A 26,890-nucleotide genomic window follows, 5' to 3' on the forward strand; every position below is an offset into this window, starting at 1 on the left:
AGTATTGCAACTCTCATAACTGGCCTTGCTAACTGGATATTCTGGGAATCAACTCAAGGTTGATTCAGCCTTCCATCCTTCTGAGGTGGGTAAAATGAGGACCCAGAGTGTTGGGGGCAATAGGCTGACTCTGTATAAACTGCTTAGAGAGGGCTGTAAAGCACTGTGAAGTGGTATATAAGTCTAAGTGCTATTGCTATATCAGCAACATCTGGTGAGCAGTTCCCCCCTCCCCATTCATGAGCTCATCAACCTGGCTCGTTCTAGAAATTTTTCTCTGAAGTTTAAGTTTAAGATTCTAGTCCTGTTTAGTTAGAACTCCGCTTTGCTTTTCAGGCTGGCGTGTGGAGTGCCATCGCTATTGCTAATTCCAATCCCTTTAGCTTTGGAAAGCTCCATGTTTGAGCAACCTGCATTATATGGTCATTTACACGTTCTGTGATGAAATATCCAAAGACTACAATTATGGAGACACTAATGTTAGCTACTGTCACTTTGTGAAGAAAGCAGGACCATATATCATGTGAACTGAATTCAAGTTTATTCTCACTCAGTGCAACCTTCAGAGATGCATATCAACATCTGCAAGGTGGCAGGAACAGCCTCTTGATTAAAGCCCTGATCCTTTTGTACATTTTGTGCTGCACCCATTTCCTTCCATGCAGTATACTAGAGCAACCTGCGCCCTGTTGGGTCATTACTGCACAGAGAAACAGAATGACTAACGGTGGACAAAACAGCAGTGGAGGGGTAATGGCTTCTGACATCCTGCCAGATTCCCCACTGAGCTTCCTTGTGGGAATCTGGAAGGGAAAACTTTCCTTCCTTCCTTCCTTCCTCTCCCCTTCTCCCCTCCCCCAAGGCCAGAGGCAACTAAGTGGCTACTGTCACGGGAGAGAAGGGGGGGTATATGGCAATTCACAAAAGGTGCACAGAGGTTAGAAAGGGTGTAAAGGGGTGTGCAAAAGATGCCACATTGGTTGGGGAGGGCAGGTGTTGGGAAGAGAGGCAGGGGTTGAGAAGTGTGCACTGGGGTGCATCACAAGTGCTGCACCTATTTTGCAGGGTCTTGAAGGGGTAGAGAACGGTATGTGGGGGTCGCAGGAGTATGCAAGAGGTGGTGTGAGGGTTGGGAAGGATGTCTCAGGGTGCTTGAGAATGTGCAAGAGGTGCTGTGCATGTAAGGGATGGTGTGTGGAGAGAGGTGGCATAGATCAGGAAGAGTACATTTAGGAAGGGGTATGTTTGTGTGTGGGGGCAACACAGTTCACACAGGGCATGGAGGTATGGCATGGGCTGGGAAGGCTTCCTCTTGTCCTATTCTTTTCTCCCTCCCCACCTCCCTTCTTCCCCCTTTCATTTCTAGCAGGCAGAAGGGAGGGAGGGATTGCAAGAGTGGCTGGGAAACTGTCACGGAATGCTAAAGACGAAGATGACATGACTGCAGCAACAGCCTGGCAGTATTGAAGCAGCTACAACTTTCCTAAATGTCATTCCCTCGAAAGTCATGAATCTCAAATTTTCTTCACGTTCTGTAAGTTAGCTCATTAGAAATACCTTGGCTCAAAAATTGCCGGCCTAGGATACAGCATTTTGACCAGTTAAAGCTTTTGAGAGTTTTAGTGGTATATATATGGAAAAGGAAACAAACCTAGAATAAACCAGAAAACCACAAACCAAGCAGATACATATCCTATACGGTAATCCCTGATTTGCACCCATAAAGGAGCCTGCCTATAACAGTTCTTAGTTATAACGATTGTAAAATGGGGCACCTCTGATGGACCCATTTTTATGACCGTTTCATAGCAGTCATTAAGTGAATGCCACAGTCATAAAGTGACCACTCTGGTTACCATGTTTCCCTCAAAATAAGATCAGGTCTTATATTATTTTTTGCTCTAAAAGACACATTAGGGCTTATTTTCCAATTGGGTCTTGTTTTTTGGGGGGGAAATATGGTAGTAAATGCTTTGGTCTGGCTGACGATCTTAAGTAGGGCTTATTTTTGGGGTAGGGCTTATCACAAGCATCCTGAAAAACCATGCCAGGGTCTTATTTTTGTGAAAATATGGTATTAAATGAAGCCATTGTTTGCTATGGGCTGATTTTTCAAAAAACTAGAAATAAATGCTGTTTTTTTTTAGCAGAAACATGATAAAATTTGATTTCAGGATGCTGCAAAAATGCTGCAAGCAGCATTTCAGGATGCTGCTAAGCCCTTGACATGCGGTCCATGTGACCATACAGAGATGGCCAGTGCAGCTTCAGAACTGGCTCATACGTATCCCAGGATCAGGGGTGGGTTGCTGCTGGAGTTACTGCTGGTTCGCTTCACACGCGCTTTGCGCCTGCCACATGCACAGAACATTATAAAATGACAAAAAAACATGGCTGACTGGGGAACAGGTTTGGAGGCGCGGCCAGCCTGTCGTCCCTTCTGGTTTGGCAACCCAGTCCCAATTTCCACTACTGGCTCGCCCAAACTAGTGCGAACCAGTAGTAACCCACCTTTGCCCCGGATGTCCACTTTAAGTTTGAATGGTTGCTAAGTGGTCTAACCCTAACCCTCTTTTTGAATGGTGGTTTGCTGCTCTGGAACAAACAAAGATTTCACTGAACTGATTTTACATACCATAGTAAAGTGACACCTTAAAGTCAACTAATCCCATTATGCCCCAGGCACTGCATTGAGAGCAGGGCAACAAAAGGTTTTTAGGTTAAGAACGACTTTCCTTTTGCTTTGTGTGGCAATCTTATCTTATCCACTGCAGAGTAGAAGTGAGCACCACACAAGTCTGGGACATAAAGGGAGATTCGGTGGCTTTCCGTATCCATTGACTGACTAGGAGAGCAGAGAATGGGATTAAGTTGACTGCCTGCCTCTTCCAGTACTTTGAGTTTGAAAGAGCCTTTAAACAGATAATAGACGGCCAGAGAAAGATACTTCATGAGAACTGAAGCCCCACTAACAACCTGGAGACAAACATACCGGTAGTCCTCAACTTACAACCGCTCACTTAGTGACTGCACAAAGTTACAACGACACTGAAAAAAGTGACTTATGACCATTTTTCACACCTATGACCAGTGCAGCATCCCCAGGGTTGTACGATTTACATCCGGATGCTGGACAACTGATTCACATTTAGGATGGTTGCGGTATCCCGGAGTCACGTGACTGTTTCATAGCAGATTAAGTGAATGCCACAGTCATAAAGTGATCGCTATGGTTACCATGTTTCCCCAAAAACAAGACAAGGTCTTATATTAATTAATTAAACCAAAAGAGGCATTAGGGCAGTGTTTCTCAACCTTGGCTACTTGAAGATGTTTGGACTTCAACTCCCAGAATTCCCCAGCCAGCGAATGCTGGCTGGGGAATTCTGGGAGTTGAAGTCCAGACATCTTCAAGTAGCCAAGGTTGAGAAACACTGTATTAGGGCTTATTTTCTGGTTGAGTCTTATTTTGGGGGAAATACGGTACTAAATGCTTCAGTTTGTCCCCTTCAGTGACCTTCTGACAAGCAAATTCAATGGGAAAACCAGATTCACTTAACAACTGTGTTGCTAACTTGACAACTGCAGTGATTGACTTAACAAACGTGGCAAGAAAAAATCATTAAGTGGGGCGGGACTCATTTAACAAACGTCTCACTTAACAACATGAATTTTGGACTCGATTGTGGTTGTAAGTCGAGGACCACCTGAATACTTTTGACTTTTGAGAGAAAAAGCCAGATAGGAAAGGTCAACACACGCCTTTGAGGGGCATGGCTGAGGGGGAATTTTGGAGCTCCCATCTTTTTTCCTTGTTCAATGGGAATAAGCGGTGACCATTTCTGATATATTCTCCCCAGTGTCATCTGGCTTGATGGGTGCTCTGCTCTTGCTAACAAACAGAATGAATTCTCTGAATTTCAGATGGGTTCATAGCTTCTGTTACTAAGGGATCTCTTGTAAGATCACCAGTCCCCCCCCTCCCATTTCCAGAAGTGGATTCCTACCAGTTCGTACCAGTTCGACTGAACTGGTAGTGGCTTGCTGGCCTGGGTTGCCGGAACCAGCAGCATTGGCGTGGCATGTTTTTTAAAACCATTTTTTAATGCTCTGCGCATGCGAAATTGTGCAAAATTGCACGCACACCGATCTGGCAGTAATGCCAGCAGCAATCCACCTCTGTTCCTTTCCCTGGCTGAGACTCTGGGCTTTGAACTTCAGGAGCCAGTGGCTAGTTAAGGACTTAACAATGATAGGTAAACAGGGGCTTCGGCTGCTGAAGGCAAAGGAACTGCTTTCCAGGAGGAAAAGAAAGTTGCTTGGCATCACTCATTGGCTTAGTAAGGAGAAGAAATGGTTCCATGGCATATCAAAGCCTTGAGTTCAGCTAATCAAAGAGGCTAAAAAAACCAGATGACTCGGCCTGCTCTCGGACCTGTAGTAATAATTTGATCTGTGGAAATCAGCAAGAGAAGCTTTTCATTGCAGAGTTATAAGCATGAAAGTGGATTAATGCCTGCTGTTCAAGGTGCAGGGACAGGGACTTGAGAAAAAGGCGGCAAACTTTCAGTACCAGAGATTGAAGGAGCTTTTCCCTGGAATCAGAAGGGCATATTTGGATGAGCTGAACTGGGGAAATGCTCAGTAACAGTACAATAGTGTGCCAAACTTTGCTGATTTTTAAAAAAATGTTTAACGTTCAGTGTATCTTTCAGACTGAAAAATGTGGACCATTGGCCAGATGCAATGGAGCCAGTGTAGTGTAAGAAGTTTTTAAAAAAACTCCTCTCCTAGAAAAATGAAATATCCTGGGAAATATTGAAAAGACAGAATATTATATTTCCCTGAATCAGAAATGGAGAAACATGTTTTTAGGCAGGAAGCAGATTCACTCTTAATAGCCCCACCTTTGCCAATGGGCCATTAAAATGCCTGAGCCAGTCTATTCTACATAACAAAGATCTCCCCCTTCAATTCCAGGGTGATGGGATTAAGGCATGATAGTATTAGCCCCCTACAGATCTCACACAGGGCACCTGGGAAGAAGCAATGCTCAACCAAACCTGGACTCAAAACACAGCCTAGAGAGTTGCTACTGCATGGCCCCATGGGGGTCTGACAACCGATCAGAAGACAAGATCAAAGCCCAGAGAGGGCATAAAACCAGGGACTTTCAGCATCTCGCTCTCTTTTTCTTCTTCACCCAATATATGGAAGCACGTGACACCTCTTTTCTATTTAGGAGCTCAAGACATGTGGTCCTGTCCACCATGAAACCATTTTTCCAAGCAGCCTCCATGTTTCCAGTGTCTTTTCCCCCCACTTGGAACTGAACCCAGAAGGACATTTCTTCCGACAGTAGAATAAGGAGAAATATTCAAAAACATCGGACATCCCTTTAAAGAAAGGGTATCTGGGGTGAGGATTCTCTCACAGGGAGTCTGTGCTGCTGGAGATTTGGGATTTGGGGCAATCAGGCAGAACGAAACTATATAGGTAGCAGATGGACCTTTGGCTAATGAAGGCGTTCCTCTCCTGCGCTTGCAATTTTCTCTTCCTCTCTTTCCTTGTGGTTTCTCTGCCTTGCGCTTGGGAGACCATTAAGCAGCAGCCACAGAGTAATTTCATGCCACTTGGTCACTGCTGATCCACCTAAAAGGAGAGATGAGAACATGCAAGATGGACAGCTCTTTGGGGCCCCAGAGAGGGAACGGTGGGGAAACGGACTTTCTTTTCCGGCCACTGCTAGATCAGCATAACCTGAACTCCTGAAGCATCCTGGTGATTTAACTCTTTGTGAACTGCCCCCCTTGGCCCTTTTGGCTGGAGACTCTTGGGTGCCACCTGCTGGTTATTCAGGTATAAAATAAAGACACCCTTGAGTCAAGCTTTGGTGATTACATTTGTGCCATTTTGGTGGCAGTTATAAAAGCCATTTACTGATGGGCTTCTTCTTGGGTAAATTTTATTTTATTTTTTTTACTTTCCAGTCCAACTAACAACTCTGAAATTTCTAAGTGGTTTCCTCCACCCTTTCAATCCAAGCACTAATACAAATTGATCCTTTGTAGCTTCCCTAATCAGCTAAATTAGTAGGCACAGGAAAAAAAGGAATTGGATTTCTACAAATGATGCTTCCCCTTGCAGCTAGATCACAATGGTCAGTGGAGAATTTTGACTACAATGCTTCTCTTTACTTAAAGGCGGTAAGGAGTATACTAGAGCAGGGGTGTCAAACTTGATTTCATTGAGGGCCATTGTGTTTGACCTCGGGAGGCGGGGTGGGGGTGGCCAGCTATACGTCACTCGTGTCAGAGGTACCTGTGGTGGCCCAAGAGCTCTGCCAGTGAAAATGGGCTGTTTTCCAGGTGGCCCTGTTTCCCAGATCTAAGCACCCCGAGGGCTGGATTCTGCCCTTGAGTTTGACACCTCTGTACTAGAGCTTCGGCTATGCAAAAATGCTCTGGCACCCGAGCTTTGCAAACAGACGACACTTCTTTTCACATAAGGTTCAACTACAGTATATAGGCCTTTGGCATTTAGAAGTGTCCTGCTCAGATTTTGGGACTTCCAGTTTAAAGAAATCTTATTTATTACACTTACAAGCTGCCCGTCTTACTGTCAAATGACACTGGGTGGCTTACAACACAGTAAAAGCAAGTACATTAAAAGGTTAAATATTAAAATAAACAGAGATTTAATAAGTTATCCAAGTCCTGGCCACAGGGGTGGGATTCAGCCGGTTAGGACTGGTTTGCGGGAACCGGTAGTTCTGGCGATCAGTTGGTCCCGCTAACCTGCCCTTATGCTAGTCTGTCCATTATTTCCTTTGTTTGAAGCCCAGCTGATAGGCGCGGCAGAGCGATTGCTGCCCCTCGGCTGTTTTACTCACCGGGGCTGCAGTAGAAGGTAAGTTTTAGAGCTGTTTTGAAATGAACTGTGCATGAGCAGTTCCATCTCACATCTTCACTAATGCAATGCACTCCACATGGAACTCCACTTGAAGAGCATCTGGAAGCTTCAACTGGTGCAGAGCGTGGCAGCATTTGCAGTTTTGGGGACACCTCGCATGGCCCATGTTACCCCACTGCTCCGCGAGCTATACCGGCTGGGGGTTTGCTTCTGGGTGCAATTCAAGATGTTGATTATTACCTTTAAAGCCCTGCATGATATGGCTCTCTAGGTCAGTGTTTTTCAACCACTGTGCCGTGGCACACTAGTGTGCCGTGACATAGTGTAAGGTGTGCCGTGGGAAAATTACTTTATATATAGTCAATATAGGCACAGAGTTAAATTTTTTAAACATTTTCTAATGGTGGTGTGCCTCGTGATTTTTTTCATGAAAAAAGTGTGCCTTTGCACAAAAAAGGTTGAAAAACACTGCTCTAGGTTACTTGAGGAACAGTTTCACCCCACTGGGACTGGTCTGCCCCACCCGTACCGGCAGAAAAGGAAAGCTGCAAGCCCTATCAGTCAAGGAATTCTGGCTGGTAGGGTCCAAAAGGGCCTTTTCTGCCGTGGCTCCTTTAGAACATCTTACCCCCTTGAGGGGAGATCATCTCCCACCCTTCTGACCTTCCATGAAGGCCTGAAGACCTGGCTCATCCAGATGGCTCGGGTCCAGTGGTGGGATTCAATTTTTTTTACTACCGGTTCTGTGGGCGTGTCGTGTCTTGGTGGGTGTGTCTTGGTGGACATGGCTTGGTGGACATGTCAGGGGAAGGATACTGCAAAATCCCCATTCCCTCCCCACCCCACTAACCTGTTTTCCAGCTAGGTTCCTGTCCAGGGCAACAAAAGAAAACCCAGCCAATCAGCTGGGACTCTGATCAGCCGGGACTCGGGAGAAAGCAAATAGATGGGGGCGGGGCCAGCCAGTGGTGGTATTTGCTGGTTCTCCGAACTACTCAAAATTTCTACTATAACTGGTCAGAACTGGCTGAATACCACCTCTGCTTGGGTCCCCAAAGAAGGAGCATCAGACTGGAGGTGATTGATGAATTAAGAGCCAATCTCACCTCCCTCCCCCACACAATGCATCCTGCTCCCTTTCCCGCCTGTCTTTTATCTCACTATAATTCTGTTTTTCATTGCAGCTTCCATTTTTATTTAGAAATATTTATCTTTTATGATTTTAACGTTTTTGATGCTGTAAGCCGCCCAGAGTCTCTTTGAAACGAGACAGATGGCAAATAAATTTAATAAATAAAAATAAATACTCTGAGATGACGACAGCCTGTCATAGCAGAAACGACGGGCCTCGGTACACCCAATGGCCTGACCCAGGAATAAAGCAGCTACAGATATTTCCCAGAAAGTGCATGGCTCAGCAGAGCAGAGATTAAGGAGTCTGGCTTAATGGGGTGAGTTTAGGCTCTGCAAACACAGCACTGCTCACATCTTTAGGAATGCCAGTGAAAGATTCATGGCCAGATAGAGTGCAATTGTTGGAGGAGGGGGGTGAGGAGATTCTCGTTGATGGGCTGGGCTGAAAACATTTTTTATTGAACTTGGTATTAGCTATTTACTTGATGATCCAGAACCGCTACATGTATTTATAGCTCCTGGGCTTATTTATGATTTAACGTAATTTAATCTTTGTGGTGCATTTTTTTCCTGATGTATGTGATTTTAAATATTTCTCTCTCTTTTGCCTTTTTTCTCTTTTTAAAAAGTGACCTGAAATGCATTCAAAGGAAACTTCAATATTTTTTCTATATCTCCAGGTTAGAGATACCGAGCTCTTATATATTGGATGAAGGAAGGTATCTATGGATTTGTTGGTATGGCTCCAGGATCAGAAGGTTACGAAAGCTCTGGGAATAGAGGAGAGGAGGAACTGCAGAATAAGCAGAAGGATGTCTGCTGGTGATCAGCACTAAACAGTTGAGCAGAGAAATGAAGAACCTGTTCTTCCATCTTTAACTGCAGATCTATACACAAATCAGTGCATCATGCTTTCATAGTGAGCCATAGTAGCACAGTGGTTAGAATGCAGTATTGCTGGCTAACTCTGTCGACTGCCGGCAGTTTGATTCTCACCGTCTGAAGGTTGACTCAGCCTTCCCTCCTTCCGAGGTGGGAAAAATGAGGACCCACATTGTTGGGGGCAATATGCTTACTTTGTAAACCGCTTAGAAAGGGCTGTAAAAGCACTATGAAGCGATATATAAGTGCTAGTGCTATTGCTATTGCTATGGTATTGAAGCAAGTACGAGTAACAGTTATTGCTTTCCAAATAAGTTGTTGTGAATGGTTGCAAAGATGACAAGGGAGTCTGCAATTCTAACCACTGCCCTTTAGAATACGGGCGTCCAACCTTTTGACTTTCCTGGGCTGCATGAATGAAGAGGAATTGCCTTAGGCTGCACATAAATACATACTGTGGTTAATATATATAAATCACATAATAATGTTAACAGTTTACAGTCTTGTTAGGCCATGTTACTAGTTGTCCAGGGCTGCAGGTTGGACACGACAACTTTAGAATTTGAGCGATCTGTTTGGAGTTAAAACCACAGGTGGGTTTTACATAATTTTACCATCTGTTCGCCGCACACCGAAATTGTGAGTGTGTGCGCCTTCCAGCATACATGTGCGTGGCTTAGAAAATGTGGCTAAATAGGATGGTTTAGAGCTGGGGTGGGTGGGCGAGTCCACCTGCAGGTTGCCACTACTGGTTCGCTTGAACCGATCCGAATCGGCTGAATACCACCACTGGTTAAAATAGTATTGTTCATACTGCTTTGGCAAAATTCAGGCATTAACAAAGAAAGCAGCCAGGTCTGCACTCTGCCTGCGCTCTCCCTTCAAGCTCAAGAGCTGAAGGTGATTTTAGGATCTCATGTTCTCTTTAAAGGCAAGAGTTCTTAAGTGGTCAGCTAGGTCTCAGCTCATCTTAAAGTGCCATTTCTTTGTGGGCAGGGAGGTCAAACTCCCCCAGATAGATGTTTTGATGCATGAAACAAAGAACCACACAGCTTTCCCCATTTCATACCCAGAAGTTAGCCAGATCAATGGATGAACCTTGTTTATCTCTGGCCACCAGACTCCATCTGTTAGGATTGCTTGAAGTCATAAGGCTGACTTTGGGGAATGGAAGAGGAATTGGAATACCCAGGAAATTTTCCAGTATTTTGCTGCCCCTTCCTATTCTTCCACTTCCATTGTCTGGGTTTTGCTTTCTCAAATAGTAAAGCTGTGTTACACCTGTCATGCAAAACTCAGTTTCTCCTACCACAATTTCTGCTACCATGCAAAACAGTTTCTGCCGTCAAGTTCTGCTGTGTTACACTTACCATGCAAAACAGCTTCTGCCACCTAGACTGTAGATGTAGATATTCCTGGGATCTTCCAGGACAGTGTTTCTCAACCATGGCAACTTAAATATATGTAGACTTCAATTCCCCAAATTCCCCAACCAGTCATGTTGGCTGAGGCATTTTTGGAGCTGAAGTCCACACTTCTACAAGTTGCTAAGGTTGAGAAACATTGCTCTAGTCTAGGACTTAAACAGTTTATAGTCTTGCAGCATCTTCAAAGTGCTTTTCTTCACTCATGAATTGCAGCAAATCTATACAAAACCTCCTTGTTCTTGCAGAAGGAAGAGCCACCAGCTGTTTCCAGAGGACACATCTGACATTTCACCCCCTGTAACTTGCAGCTGAGGCCGCCCAAGGACTGTTTGAGTGCCCTGCTTCGAAAATCATATTTCCTTCCTTATCCCACCTCCAGATGTGCAGGTGGATTGAGACCCATGGGTCTGAAATTGGTTCAGTTTCCTGTAGGACCACCCCTTCCATCTCGCCTCTGATTTGTATTCTCATTCCTCTATCATCTTCCGGCTGTAAGGGAGGCTGGAATCCCAGCTTTCATACATCTTCCCTTTTTTAGGCTGCCCTGAAGAATGTGAGGGATGGCGTGGTTCAGTGGCTAAGACGCTGAGCTTGTCGATCAAAAGGTCAGCAGTTTGGCGGTTCGAGTTCCTAGTGCTGCGTAATAGAATGAGCTCCTGTTACTTGTCCCAGATTCTGCCAACCTAGCAGTTCGAAAGCATGTAAAAATGCAAATAGAAAAATAGGGGCCACATTTGGTGGGAAGGTAACAGTGTTCAGTGCACCTTCGATGTTTAGTCATGCCGGCCACATGACCACAAAGACGTCTTTGGACAGCACTGGCTCTTCAGCTTAGAAACAGAGAAGAGCACTGCCCCCTAGAGTCGGGAACGACTAGCACGCATGTGCAGGGGAACCTTTACCTTTAAAGAATGTGAAATTCTGAAATGGACTAGCCTCCCTATCTTAAATGGAAAATTAAAAACAATTTCAGGTAGCCCTCAACTCACCGCAATTGGGATCAGATGTTCCATTGCTAAGCAAGACGGTTGTTAAGTGAGTTGTGCCCAATTGTACAATCTCTGTGGCTATGATTGTTAAGAGAATCATGGCATTTGTTAAGTAAATCATCTCTTTGTTAAGCAAACGTGGCTCTCCTATTAACTTTGCTTGTTGGAAGCCATGTGGGAAGATTGCACGGGGCCCACATGTCCTTGGGAAGCTATAACCTTTGTAAATACATGCTGGTTGCCAAATGTCCAAATTTTGGCTGTAAGAATGCTCTGCTGATCATATGTGTGAGAACTGTTTGTAAGTCACTTTTTTCAGTGCTGTTGTAACTTCAAATGGTTACTAAACAAATGGTTGTGAGTTGAGGATTACCTGTATCTTGGGCATGTTTGAGTCTAACTTGCGGGTAATTCCCTTCTCAGCACTGCTTCCTTGGTCCTGGCGTCTCCTTTCTTTTCCTTCCGCTCTTAAGCAGTAAATTACTCAATGATTGCATAAATCTGAAGGCTCAAGAGATGGCAGCCAACAGGTGGAAACATTTTTAATTCTTTGCTGCCATCTAGTGGTCAAACAGTCAATTGCTTGATTCGTAGTTTAGAGGAGCAAAAATAGTTTTAGGAAAGGGATGAGAAAAAAACACCTCAGGTCATTATGCCTGCTAATTGGAAGAGGCTTTTCACATGGTGGATGATGCTAGGTGGGGATGGAATTCTAGCGAAGGAAATGCAAGTTAAGGCTGTGTGGAGTGCAGGGCAGGACACTCACAATGACAGTAACAGATAATCCTTGACTTATAACTGCTTAACAATTGCTTGAAGTTACGATAGACGCTCCCCCCCCAAAGGTACTTATGACCAGAGGTGGTATTCACTAGGTTCACCTGAATTGGGTAACACCGAATTGGTTTGGGTGGGGATAGGCTTGGCCACCCACCCTGGCTCCAAAACATCCTATGTAGCCTCATTTTCAACACTGCATGCTTGGGTGCATGCCGCATGCAAGAGCAAAGTGCATGCACAGAAGGCACGCATGCTCTCACATTTGCAAACCGGTGGAAAACCTAAGTGAATTCCACTGCTGCTTATGACCCAGTTCTGAAGTTTTGACAACAGCCACCACCACAGTCACATGACTGCATTTTGGGCTTTCAACCACTGTCCCACATTTATAGCCATTTGCAGCATCCTACTGTCATTTTATCCAATTTAATGAGGTGGTTTTTTTTAAACTGCCTTTTATTTCTGGTTTCCAGAAAAAATGAACAATGGGTTCCCTTATCAACTGCTGCATTTGCTTAACAACCACCACACACAAACACACACACACACACACACCTCAGATAAAATTGGACCCAATCAAGTGATGACCCACTTTATGATTGTTGTGACTTATAATCATAATTGCCAGGCTCAATTATAGTTCTAAATTGAGGATTAGCTGCATGCTACAGGAGCAAAAAGATTTAGGGCAGCATGATTTCCTGTTGGCTTCAGGATGGGAACATAACAATGCAAATGCGTGGAGGAAGCCTCGGTCCCATAAGCTAACAGGCAACATATATACATTTTGGGTTGTATACTATCCAACTTCTGATTTTATCCTAGATAACATTTTGCCCTCTCTACTTCATTATCTCCATTGCTTTTCCTGAAAGAGCTGTAGAGGATGACGTTTTGTCCTGAACTTATTGATTCATTGAATTCAGATAGAGTCCTTGGTGCTCTTTTGTAAGTTCATATCCAAAGAACCTACAAAAAGTTTGGACATCTTACAGAGGGAGCAAATGTTTTTTATCAACTCCCCACTACTGGGCCTCCATAGAATCAAAGACCTAAAAATTGAGGAAGGTAAAAATATTGTTTCATTCAATGTCACAGCACTCTTTGCCTCCATAGACCTAGAGCAGGGGTGTCAAATTCAAGGCCCGTGGGCCCATGGCTGAGTGCTAAAATCTGGCCTGCGAGACTGGCCTGGAAACAGCGCAAAGGACTGGCCCACAGTGCCTCTGCTAGGTGAAAATGGAGCTGGGATGTGTGTGCATTTTTGGCTGCGACAGCCTCCTGCAACCCTCTGCCGGTGAAAATGGAGCTCCATTTTTGCTAGCAGAGGGCTGCAGAAGGCTGAAAATGAGGTGCGGGGGGGGGGGAGGGCTGTGTGCACCGTTTTTGCGGGGAAAGGGCTATCAAAACAAACTAAAAACGAAACCAAAGGCGAGATGTTTCCCCTTTTGCATTTGAGCATGCAGGAAGGGACAGGAAAGGAGAGAGGGAAAGAGGAAAGTCTATCGGGGGTGGGGGTGGGGAGAAACAACCCAGACTAATCAAGTGCTCCATTACCAAAGTAACAACTTAACCTCCCACAAGAGATGCTGCGTAAAACCATTATTCAGATGAGCACAAATGCACATGAACAATTAGAACCCTAGCAAAAGGAATCAGATCTCCTATACAACATCTTCTAACAAAATGGACACCCATACAACTTTTTCAAAAAGTAACTCAACCCACTACAGCACAGCCAACACAAGCTACCGAAAGGACCGCACTGCTGTACATCAAAAACATCCTAGAAACAACCAACAGACTATGAACAATCACACAGCATCATTGTAGCACTCAAATCAATTAAAGCCCTCCAAAACACCTTTAAGTGGGTCAAGAAGAAAAAAAGAGCCCCCCCATTTACAATATACAGTATAAAGTGTGTAACAACCACTATGTAGGGCAGGCAGGCAGGAGTCCAGCACAATGCATCTATAACTATGAACTATCAATCAGAAGATATGATGAAATCTTAAATTTGCAGGGCACAGACAGACTCAACTATAGTTTCATTTGGGAAACTGGGGCCATTCTAGACCACCTTAAATCCAAAAACACTAGGGAATTCCTGGAATCTTGGCACTCAGCCAAATCAGCCACCAATAGACACATAGAGATAAATTACATTTATGCACCATTCTAAAGAGACAATAACAAAGCTAAGAAGGAAACAAAAAGACAGAACACATTCTTTTCAACAGTCAAACCCAGATAAACAGGGATTAACACCAAACAAACAATCAAGCAGAAAACAATATCCTAATCAAGGAATTACCAAGGAGAAAATCACAATAGTCTCTTTTATTGGTATTCTATTCAAATCAATTTAAATGAATTTTATTCATTGGTTGATGATACAGAACTGTCTTTTTCAATGTACCATTCGTGCAATGTCCAACCATCTTAAAGTAGCTTCCTAGAAGTGCCAAAACGAAAGACAGAGAAGGGGAAACGGATCCTCCAAATGTTGCTGAACCACAGCTCCCAGCACATCTGGGAATATGTATGTATGTATGTATGTATGTATGTATGTATGTATGTATGTATGTATGTATGTATTAGATTTTATATATATTAGATTTTATTATATATATATATATATATATATATATATATATATATATATATATATATATATATATATATATATATATATATATATATGTTATATTTGTGCTGATAAATAAATAAAGGGAGACTAGTATACATCTATTTCAAGCTATTTAGCTCTCATCAGCTAGTCATACCCTTGCTGGGAATCGCTTGAATAGCTAAATAGCTAAATATATATGTAGGAGATGACCAGGCTGAAACAGAGGGAGGGGTCAAATGTGTCATTAGCCTTTAATCCCTTCATGCCCACAAGAGATTTAACTGCAGCCCACCTTGAATTCCGTTGACTCTTATCTACTGCCAATTTGCTTTGACTGTCAGATTATTATAGACAGCTTAAACTGGCAATAAACCTATATATTCAATTGAATGGCCTGAATTCCTGATTTCCTACACTTGAGAATATAGTCCAGCAACACGTGGAGGGCCACAGGGTTCCCATTTCTTGGGAATCTCCTTCGGACCTTGCTATGAGAGTATCTGTTGTTATGTGCACCATGTAGCATCAGGTGTGCTTGTACCGTCTGCTACCTCTCATCTTCCTAGCCCCCTCTGATGATAAGTAAGCAGGGGTTGGCTTCAAAACTTTTAGCAACGTGTTCTCTGCCTAGTTGCTGGGTGGGTGTGGCCATGGTGGGTGTTGCCTAGTCAGCCTTCTGCACCACAGCAGGGGGGGGGGGGTTCACCCTCCCTGGGCTGCGGAGGCAAAAACAGCCTCCCTCAGGCTTCAGATGCTCCCTGGAGGCCGTAAACAGGCCCCTATCTGGCCTTCCAGAGCCTCCGGAAGGCCCATTTTTTGCCCTCCCTGAGCCTCTGCATGGGCCCTGCACTTATCTGGTATCCAAAATGGGCCATGCGGAGACTCCTGGGAGGGGCGGGATGGGATGGGGCCAGCCAGGAGTGGGATTTGGGGGTTCCCCGAACCACACAGAATCTTCGCTAGAGGATCAACTGAACTCAGGCAAACCTGGAGCAGCCCACCCCTGTAAGTAAGTGCTAATGAGTAAGCTCCCTATCGTCTTCTCCCAGATCCAGAATAAAAGACTCCACCCACTTTTTGGCTCTCCTAGGGACCCTGCTATTCTTAGAAGCAAGAAGCCGCCTGCCTGCAGCTCTCCTCCTTCCTCCTTTGCCTTTGTTCTGGTCTCCATTGCCACCACTTGCAGCACCCTGGGCCCTGCTGAGGCATTAAGGGGAACACCTCCGGGGCACCTTAATGGTGCTTCTCCTAGCAAGGATTGCATTAAGACAAATGCGCTTCAGGAGGCGGAGGAAGCACTGTCTGGAACCTTTAAGTAATTGAAGTTGGGGAAAGACTTCAGAGGCTAGGGAGGGCATTGCTATAATGAGTACACTCCATCATAGGCAGGCCAGCAGCCTGACGCAGAGTTTGTCTCCTGGCAGCCGGGGAGAATTACTGCTTCTGCTTGTTTCCAGCAGCCGGGTGAGGAGGCAGGCTGAGGAGGACCGCACTGAGAGAGATTCAGCACCCTCCTTCTCCCCTGCCTAACCACTGCTCAGAGATTATTCTTCCAGTTAATATCTGTGTGTATGTCCGTGCGCGCATCCTCTTGAGGATTCAAGTTAAGCCTGTTATTGAGCGTTATTGAGCCTGTCAATCCTTAGCTCATCCTTCTCGGGGCTTAAGAAGAACGATTCAAAAAGAAACAGTCGAAATGAAAATTCAATGAAATTCCAGAAGGCTGCATTTTGATACATAGCTCTGTGGGCCTGTGGGCTGCAGCCTGCTAGGATTTAGTGGCTGGAGAGCGAACTCAGAATCTGGTGATAAAACACTTGGGTTTTAGCTTCGCTATGCCCCAACTTCATTTCCCTGCAGGTCCCTCAACATCACATCAACCCATCACCCATGATATGCCCTAGATCAGCGATGGCGAACCTTTTTTGGCTTGCGTGCCATAAGGGGGGGGGGAGCATGAGAGGCGCTCCCCCCATTTTCCTTTCTTTTTTTGCCCTCCCCAGGCTCCAGAGGCTTTATAGGAGCCTGGGGAGGGCGAAAACAGCCTCCCCCGCCCCCCGGAGGCCTTCCGGAGGCTTCAGGGACCTTCAGGAGGCTTCCGTGAAGCCTCTGGAGTCCTCCGGAGGCTTCAGGGAAGCCTCCAGAAGATCCCTGAAGCCTCCTGAGGGCTTAAACCAACCCTACGAGCAAACTGTTCCCGAACTTCCTGTTTGCCCATAGGGCCATTTTTTTGCACTCCAGAGACTTCAGGGAAGCTCCTGAAGCCTCCAGAGGGCCTCCTGGGAGGAGGCTCTTTTTGCCCTCCCCAGGCTCCTATAAAGCCTCTGGAACCTGGAGAAGGTGAAAAATGGCTTTAAAAAAGGCTGAACTCAGCTGGCCAGCATGCACATGCACACTGGCCAGCTGACAGGGCAATGCCTTGCGTGCCCTGATAAATGGCTCTGCATGTCACCTGTGGCATGCGTGCCATAAGTTCTCCATCCTGACCCTAGACTCTGCCCCAAACCTTCTCTTGTCCAGATCTAACCAATACAGAACAAGGGTCCTTTCTTGATACTTCTAGTTCCACCTATCAGAATCTTTGATAGGATCGCTCTAGCCTGAAATCCTTGTTTATGATGTACCAGAGGTGGTTTTCAACCTTTCCGGTTTGGGCGAACCAGTAGTGGTGGCTGCGGGAGGCTCTGTCCACCCACCCCGACGTAATGTGTGAGCACTGTGCATGCACAGAAGGCGGTGGGCATGCATAGATGAGGTGTGCATGAGCGAAGTGAGCACACTCACATTTGCAAACTGGTAGGGAAGGTAAGCGAATCCCACCTCTGATCTGTACTCCTTACTGCCTGGGTTTTTTATTTTTTGGATCTTCCCACTCCTGGTCTTCATTGTCCTTCTGGTTGGGACTGTGTAGCTCTCTGTTCAGAGGAAGCCTGACATTGCAATTGTCCTTCTACCAGAGCTAGGCTTAAGGGACACTGCAGAGCTTGGCCTAGAGGCCAGACATATTTAGCTAGTAGCATCTGCTGTTTTCATGATCAAAGGCAGGGCCACGGAGGCTGTCAATTTTCTTTGGAGCACCTCTTGCAATAACTGGCATTGCCCTCAATAGACCAAGGGCCCAAAAAACCCCAAAAAAGCGAACTAAACTTTTTTGCTTGCTCTTCTCTCCTGCGGTTCTAACTCCTCTTCTAAATGAGGTTGTTAAGTCCCCATGGCATAGAACTCACTCTCTTGTTTAGATTAAAAGTTCATGCTTGGTGATGACATTGAGTACTATCTATACAATCTTTATACTGACAAATATTTTGATAAGTAGCAGGGGGAGGGCTGCACAGATGTATGCCCAGTAGAAGGACCTGGTTGATTAGGAGTCAACTGGGGAGTACTCCCGAAAACATCAACAGATCCTATACACTCCTCAAGCAGTGATAGGTGAGCTGATTCTCCATCCCCCTCAACTGATATTGGACTGTTGAAGAAAAGAGTTGAGGTTTTCCCTTATAATTTAAACAATGTGTGGGGGTGATTGTGTGTGTTGGGGGTGGTGGTGGTGTTTGTCTCATATCTGAGCTAATGAGAATCTAAACTTTCTCATGAAGGAAACCCAAGGGCTTCTTCTTACCAGTTTTTTTTAAACTCTCTACTCTTTCCCTTTTAAAAAAAATCTTGTATGTCACTCTAGTATATGCAGTACAATGCAGTGAGACGGGTGCAGATCTGTACATTGGAGAAACAAAACAACCACTTCATAAACACGTGGCACAACATAGGAGAACAAACCCATCAGGACAAGATTCAGCAGTCCATCTGCATTTAAAAGACAAAAGCCACTCTTTTGAAGACAGCAAAGTCCACATTTTGGACAGAGAGGACCGCTGGTTTGAAAGAGGGGTTAAAGAGACCATCTAGGTCAAAACTGAACAGCCCTCTCTCAACAGAGGGAGAGGGATACAACATCATTTATCTTCAATTTACAACACAGTCCTTTCAACAGTTCCAAGAAAGATCCACATTCATTTGCAGTATTCAGGTGATCCTGAGGACACAGATTAACCTCCAAGTGGACTCAAGGACTCTCTAAAAAGGATGCAAATGACCAGATGTCTGCAAGCAATATAAATCCTTCCATTGCCCACCATCCAGTCAGAGCTGAAAAAGCTTTTGGATGAGAAGTGAAACATCTCCAAAGAAAAAAACAAGAAAGTCCAATTGCCCCTTGGGAAAAAAACACCCACCTTTGGGATAACCATGATCTGGATGACTGAGAATCTCCATAGACACTCTGGTTGCCGGCTTCAGCTGCAAGCACTCCAGCAGAGGTGATGCTTTGGACGTATGGACAAAGGAGCAGGGAAGTCTCTCCTTCCCATCTTTGATGTTTGATATCAGGCATCCGGCCAGCACCCCCACTTAAAAGATCCCAGTGGCCTTTGGGAAGCACAGTAGCAATATCTCTGTGGCCAGAGAACTGCTTTGGTTGCAGTGGCTCAGGAAATGGGATTTAAAGGGGAGGGAAATTACAACAGAAGATTGGATGGATACCAGTGGTGGGATTCAAATTTTTTTACTACCAGTTCTGTGGACATGGCTTTGTGTGTGTGCCTTTGTGAGAATGGCAGGGGAAGGTTACTGCAAAACAGGGGTGGGTTTCTCGCCCCGTTCCAACCGGTTCGGTTGGAACGGGGCCGGTGGTGTCCTCATACACATGTGTGGTGCACGCATGCGTACTAGCATCTGCGCGACGCTCCAGCTGCTCCTGGAGGATCGCGCAGGCGCTGTATGCGTCCTGCGCATGCGTGGAAGCGCAGAACTCATCAAAACCAGATAAGGACCGCGGGCGGGTGCGCCCTTCGCCGTTCCCGGAAGTTACTTACTTCCGGGTTCGCTGACCAACCAGTTCGCAGGGACCGCCGCAAACCGGTTGAAACCCACCCCTGCTGCAAAATCCCCATTCCCTCCCCACTCCAGGGGAAGGATATTACAAAATCTCCATTTCCTCCCAATCACCTGGGACTCGGGAGGCAGAGAATAGATGGGGGTGGGGCCAGTCAGAGGTGGTATTTACCAGTTCTCCAAACTACTCAAAATGTCTGCTACCGGTTTTCCAGAACTGATCAGAACCTGCTGAATACCACCCTGGTGGACACGGTGGAGAAAGGCAAGAACTCTTCCTGGACTTGGATTCTAATCTGATCTGAAACTGCTTTGAGGATTCCCAATTTTCACCTCTTGCTTTTATCAAGCATGTTTTGTCAGCATATTCATCTATTTAAGACCCCGCCCTTGAAAATGAAAGAAGTATAAAACACCAGTTAATATATTATTTCTGTTGTGTGAGGCAGGGAGACATCTTATCTAGGCTTCTTTTAATTTCTGAGCAGCACAAGATGGTAGTTTTGATTAGCCAAATATTCTTCATGCAGTCTACGTATTACATTAGGGATCACCTGTTTCAAGAGAGCCATTTTAAGTAAGGAGTAGATAAGGCTGTGATCAACAGCTTGGAACACTATTTCTTTCCTGAGTATTGGATGCATTTGCACTGACCTTTTCAAAAGAATAGTAGTTGACTCATGTGTTAGTTTAAACAGTAAATTCACTTCAATTTTATTTGCACGAGTATTAAAGATGCGACTTATAAAGCAAGTTCTGTTCCTCTCTATTTTACCACTACATTGAGATGTTTGGCACTGTGTGAAAGACTTATCTCAGGAAAAATATCTCACTTATTTTGGGAAAGAAGATAGAGAAAACTGAATGCAATAATTTAAGCTTTATTTAAGCACTATTCTCTAAGTCAAACACTGAACCCTACAGTGTTAATGGTATATCAGTGGTGAACTTGTAAATTCAACCTAGCATCTAATCAGTGGTGGGCTTCAAAAATTTTTGGAACCTCTTCTGTAGGTGTGGCCTGCTTTCCAGGTCCACTGGTGGAACATCTTCTAACCGGTTCGGTAGATTTGACGAACCAGTTCTACTGAATAGGTGCGAACTGGTAGGAACCCACCTCTGCATCTAATGCTCATTGGGAGAGTTTAAATGCAACCTACAAGGCATTCAATGCAAATGTTAAAACTCCAAATTATCCATTCCAGAAGGTCAAGAATGAAATGTGATCTAACATCCCAGGGTTACACAAAACCTGGTGAATTTTGTGTGATTATGAAACAAAAGTGGTTGGGAGGATAGAACACTTGCAAGAAGCAAAGAGAAAGGAAGAAATTCAAGAAATTCCATGAAAATTATGTATTTTGAAGGCCAACCAGGAGTGGGATTCTATCAGTTCGGACTGGTTCGGGCGAACTGGTAGCTACGACCATCAGCTGGGAGTGAACCAGTTCACTTCGACAATGAACTGGTGATTTACATTCGACTTGTAATTTCCAGTTGCTCTTGCATGGGTTGGACAGGGACAGCCAAAGGGCTAAATGTGGCCCGGGGTTTCTAAAATGCCTAGGTCTGTGCTAGATAATCTTAATTCTGATATACTTCAGTACATAGAGTAAATAATAAATAATAAAGTTTTGGGTTTTTGCATAAAACCTTAGAGTAAATTTCATGTTTTTAAAGTTTCAATGGAAGATGTTAAGAATGCAGTTTGCTACTCAAAGATCAGCTGGTTGTAGAGAGCCCTTCCATCAACTTTTCCTTGCAGTTGGTTATTTTTATCCTCATTCAGGTAAAGCAAGGCCATTATTTTGGGGGAAAAGAGAGTAAAGTTAAAAATAAACGCAGAGGAAGGAGCCAACATTTTGAGGTCAGCTGCAGAAGGAGCCAAAATATGCAATGGAGTGCCTGAATTGAAGCAACTCTGCAGGCATGCAGATGGCCCATATGCCATCTTTTCTTCTATTATGGCTCTGATTTCATTAACAAATGAAAAAGAACGAATTCAAGAGGTACATTTGCCTTGGCTTGGGAGAGGCAGAGATGGAAAATTGGTTGTGTGCTGTTTATACATGTATGTATAAAAAAAGGGATGCAGTGGCTCAGTGGCTAAGACGCTGAGCTTGTCAATCAGAATGGTTGGCAGTTTGGCGGTTCGAATCCCTACCGCTGCATAATGGAGTAAGCTCCCATTACTTGTCCCAGCTTCTGCCAACCTAGCAGTTCGAAAGCATGTAAAAAATGCAAGTAGAAAAATTGGTGGGAAGGTAACAGTGTTCCATGAGCCTTCGATGTTTAGTCATGCCGGCCACATGACCACAGAGACGTCTTCGGACAATGCTGGCTTTTTGGCTTTGAAACAGAGAAGAGCACCGCCCCCTAGAGTCAGGAACAACTAGCACGTATGTGCGAGGGGAACCTTTACTTTTACATATCTGATCTATAAACCATCCAATTTGAACAAACTTTGATAGACAAGATGGTAGATAAAACAATCCAATGCAATCAAATCGAATGAAAGAAGTATCACGTGATGTAGCTATCACATAGATTATTATGATTATGATTATTATGATTATTAGATTATTATAAGACCACGTGTGTCAAACTCGCAGCATCACGTTGCCATCACATGACATTTTGTGACATTTCCTCCCTTCATGGAGCTGGGGTTGGCACGGCCTGCGCATGACGTACCTGGCCTGCGGGCTGCCAGTTTGACACCCCTGTACTAGATGCATGAGTAACATCCTTGCAGAGGCACACACTTCCTAATCTTCTGCCTAGGAAAAGTGGCTCAGGTTTTCAAGGCCACTGAAAGCACATTATATTTCAAGCAATTTGATTCTCTGATGATGATGATGATGATGTTGTTGTTATCCATTCAGTTGTGTCTCACTCTTGGCAATTCTATGGGCCAGGTCTCTCCACAACTTCCAATCTTCCACTATACCTAATTTTACTTGATTCGCTAGGGAGCTCCTATTCTAAAGGTCGGATCTCCTAGATTCCATTAGATGGCATTTGATTATATTTGTCTTCTCACCTTCTTCCTAAAGATAAGCTCTAGCATTGTTCCCCTGTCTTCCCTCCATCCTCAACTGCTCAGGGTGCAGGATAAACTAACCCAAGCCATTTTCCTGGGAAGGCTGAATTCAGAGAAGGGATGCATTTCTGACTTAACTACAAGCTTGGTGCTATTAATAAGGGCAGCTGGTTTCCCTCATGGCTCTTCTCAGGAGCCTCTATTGATTTGGATGTGAGCAAACAGCTAGCTGGAAACATTAGAAGCCGGATTCTATGACGCATTTCCAACAAGGCAAAATTATGAATCAGCTGTGATGCCTACAGCTTGGGTCCTAGTCCTGGAAAAGTCCACGACCACCCGGGTGGCTTCAGAACTGGCAAACAGACAGGTATGTGGGGATAATATTTAAGTAGTTATTGATGGGGTTCAACCAGAGGTGGTATTCAGCAGGTTTGGACTGGTTCGGGTAAACCGGTAGTGGAAATTTTTTACTAGCTGAACTGGTAAATACCTCTGTCTGGCCCCACCCCACCCGCCTGCTTGCTTGCTCTGCCCGCTTGCAACTCACTGCCTGATTGCCGCTCACCCACCCAGCCCGCTAGCTTGCTTCTTACTTGCCCCACCCACTCACTGCTTGCCCTGCCCGCCCACTCGAACCACCCATCCCAGCACTATATAGGTTGCCTTCACCATGCGGCCCAGCTAATTGCCTTGCAAGTCACCTCTACTGAAGTCAGTTGCCACTGTCACGCCCACCCCATTGCTTGCCAATCTGCATGCACAGGGGCACCCCATTGCCAGACCCAGCTAGGAGAATGGCCTGCTGTGCTAGAGGGATGGTATTGCAGCGGAGTTTGTTGGAAGTCAGCCGGACTGCAGTGTCCCTTTAAGGTACTTCGACGTGGGGTGGGGAGGGGGAGACCATAAAGGGACAGGCTGCAGGACTTGCCTTTTCTGCTGGTTCTGTGGGCGTGGCTTGGTGGGCGCGGCTTGATGGGGCCACGTGACTGAGTGGGCATGGCCAACTTGACGTCACTCACATCAAGTTGGCCACACCCACTCAGTCACATAACCACCTTGCCAAGCCACGCCCACCAAGCCACGCCCACAGAACCAGTAATCCCACCCCTGGGTTCAACTTTTGTTAGAAGACACTCTTTGGTTTAAGTTCTGAGCAAGAAATGTCTGTTCTCAAAGTGCTGCCAAAATGCAGTTCCCGATAGCTTCAACCAGCATGGCCAACCATGAAGAATGCTAGGAGTTGTCGTCAAGTCAGTTGAAAATCCCCGTGTCCCTCACATTTGTGCTTGCATTTTGACAAGAAAGCGTTTTGGACCCGAGGAGTCATCTTCTTATGTTTAGAGCTTCAAACGAGCCAAGAATAAAAATGAAGACCTGAGTTTAAATCTGGGTAAGTGCCGTTCCAACGGCCAATATCTCTTTGATTAAAACAAGAGACCTTAGCCCAGTCTACTCCAATCTAATGATTTCAAGATGCGTGGGGATTACAACTGGAAGGGTTACAGTAATCCCCACCCACCTGGAAGGCGCTAGAATGCGGAAGTCTACCCTGAAGGATTTTATCTTTTATACATTATCATGTACATCCTTTATCCTGCCTTAGCATCGCGTGAAACCCAAGTGACAAACACCAAAGGCATTCGGGGGTCTAAACACTAAACTACAAAATCCTGCATGACGAATTTCAAAAGAGGAGCAGGAATGACAAAACAGAGGAATCAAACAAATGGAAAAGCCCCAGCAGAATAATAAATCAAGGCATTTCTCTGCCAGCTCCGACTGCCAGCCCTGATGAGGGAAGAAAAAAAAAAAAAAGCAACAAAGCATGCATCTGTGATGATGCCGGGAATTGTTATTAAATCAGGAAGGAGAAGAAGGGCAGAAGCATTCACTAATCATCTCTCTCACTCCCTGGATATTGAAACCCAGCCCGAAAGGGCCACAAAATAACCATCAGCATAATTTTCAGTTTTGCAAACCTCCTGCTTTGAATTTCTTTCCTGGAGCATCCACTAGGTGGCGTTGTCTCCCTGTCCCCAGACAGGTACCTGGCTCAAATCCTCTTATCAAATTTCCTCACTTTTGCAATCAAGGCCTAGGCTTAGGTAGGTCAAGCGTCCAGGTGCTTGCACAAATACATGACCAAAGGCAAATTAATATGCATATAGCTTACATACAAAGACCCTTCCACTTCTATCCCTGTTTCTTCCTCCTCATCCTTAATTAATTTCAATTAAATGAAATCTAGGCACACATGAACACAAATATTCTGTCCATGGCTTCTTTGCACATGCTAAATGTGTTAAAGTAAACAAGCTAGGGTTGCATTTTGCTTTGAATACTAATGAAAGATGGAGGAAAAAAAGGAACAAGATCAACAGCAAAGACCACTGCTGTTTTTGCTAGGGGTAAATGTTCTTAGGAAATGTCCAGAGATAAAACCTGGTTCACATACTGTGTTATATCATAGCAATAGCACTTAGACTTATATACCACTTCACAGGGCTTTACAGCCCTCTCTAAGTGGTTTACAGAGTCAGCCTACTGCCCACAACAATCTGGGTCCTCATTTTACCCACCTCGGAAGGATGGAAGGCTGAATCAACCTTGAGCCTAGTGAGATTTGATCTGCCAAACTGCTGGCAGCCGGTAATCAGAAGTAGCCTGCAAAACTGCACTCTATCCACTGCGCCACTCTATCATAATGGGATCTGATTGGTTATGACTTAAGCATATGCAAATCTGTCAATTTGCATCTCTCTCTCTTTTTCTTTGGGGATGTGCAGGTAGTCCTCAACTTATGACTACAATTGAGTATAATTTTTATTGCTAAGAGGGACAGCTAAGTGGGTTTTGTGCCATTTTAAGACCTTTCTTGCCATGGTTGTTAAGCAAAATCATTGAACTTGTTAATAACATGGTTGTTAAATGAATAGAATAGCAGAGTTGGAAGGGACCTTGGAGGTCTTCTAGTCCAACCCCCTGCCTAGACAAGAAACCCTATACCACTTCAGACAAATGGTTATCCAACATCTTCTTAAAAACTTCCAGTGTTGGGGCATTCACAACTTCTGGAGGCAAGCTGTTCCACTGATGAATTGTTCTAACTGTCAGGAAATTTCTCCTCAGTTCTAAGTTGCTTCTCTCCTTGATTAGTTTCCACCCATTGCTTCTTGTTCTACCTTCAGATGCTTTGGAGAATAATTTGACTCCCTCTTCTTTGTGGCAACCCCTGAGATATTGGAACATTGCTATCACGTCATCCTTACTCCTTCTTTTCATTAAACTAGACATACCCAGTTCTTGAAACCATTCTTCATCTTTTAGCCTCCAGTCCCCTAATCATCTTTGTTGCTCTTCTCTGCACTCTTTCTAGAGTCTCCACATCTTTTCTACATTGTGGCAACCAAAACTGAATGCAGTATTCCAAGTGTGGCCTTATCAAGGCATTATAAAGTGGTACTAACACTTCTTTATGTGATCTTGATTCTATCCCTCTGTTTATGCAGCCTAGAACTGCGTTGGCTTTTTTTTGGGCAGCTGCTGCACACTGCTGGCTCATATTTAAATGGTTGTCCACTAGGACTCCAAGATCCCTCTCACAGTTACTACTATTGAGCAAGGTACCACCTATGCTGTACCTGTGCATTTTGTTTTTCTTGCCTAAATGTAGAACCTTACTTTTTTCACCATTGAACTTCATTTTGTTAGATAGTGCCCAGTGTTCAAGTTTAACAAGCTCCTTCTGTATCTTAAGCCTGTCTTCTGGAGTGTTGGCTATTCCTGCCAGCTTGGCATCATCTGCAAATTTGATGAGTTCCCCATTTATCTCCTCATCCAAATCATTGATGAAGATGTTGAAGAGTACTGGGCCTAAAACGGAGCCTTGGGGTACTCCACTGCATACTTCCCTCCATGTAGATGCAGTTCCATTGAGGACTACATGTTCAGTGTGGTTAGTCAACCAGTAACGAATCCATCTGGTGGTGATGCTGTCTAACCCACATTGAATCTGGCTTCCCCATAGACTTTGCTTGCCAGAAGGTCACAAAAGATAAGAATATGACACTTGGACTCTGCAACTGTCATAAACACGAGTCAGTTGCCAAGCGGCCGAATTTTGATCATGTGACAACGGTCAGGCCGCAACGCTCATTAAGTGTGAAAAACGGTCATGCCACTTTTTTCAGTG

At 44.8% G+C, this 26,890-nt stretch overlaps 1 protein-coding gene across 1 annotated transcript in view; it reads right to left on the bottom strand.

Moving 5' to 3' along the window:
- Nucleotides 1–26,890, bottom strand: part of ASIC1 (acid sensing ion channel subunit 1) — a 233,987-nt gene that overhangs the window by 62,409 nt on the left and 144,688 nt on the right. The window lies entirely within an intron of this gene.

The sequence above is a fragment of the Thamnophis sirtalis genome, unplaced genomic scaffold (genome assembly GCF_051295495.1).
Source record: "Thamnophis sirtalis isolate CommonGarterSnake01/CBP01778 unplaced genomic scaffold, rThaSir2_p1.2 scaffold_3, whole genome shotgun sequence".
NCBI classification, from domain to species: domain Eukaryota; kingdom Metazoa; phylum Chordata; class Lepidosauria; order Squamata; family Natricidae; genus Thamnophis; species Thamnophis sirtalis.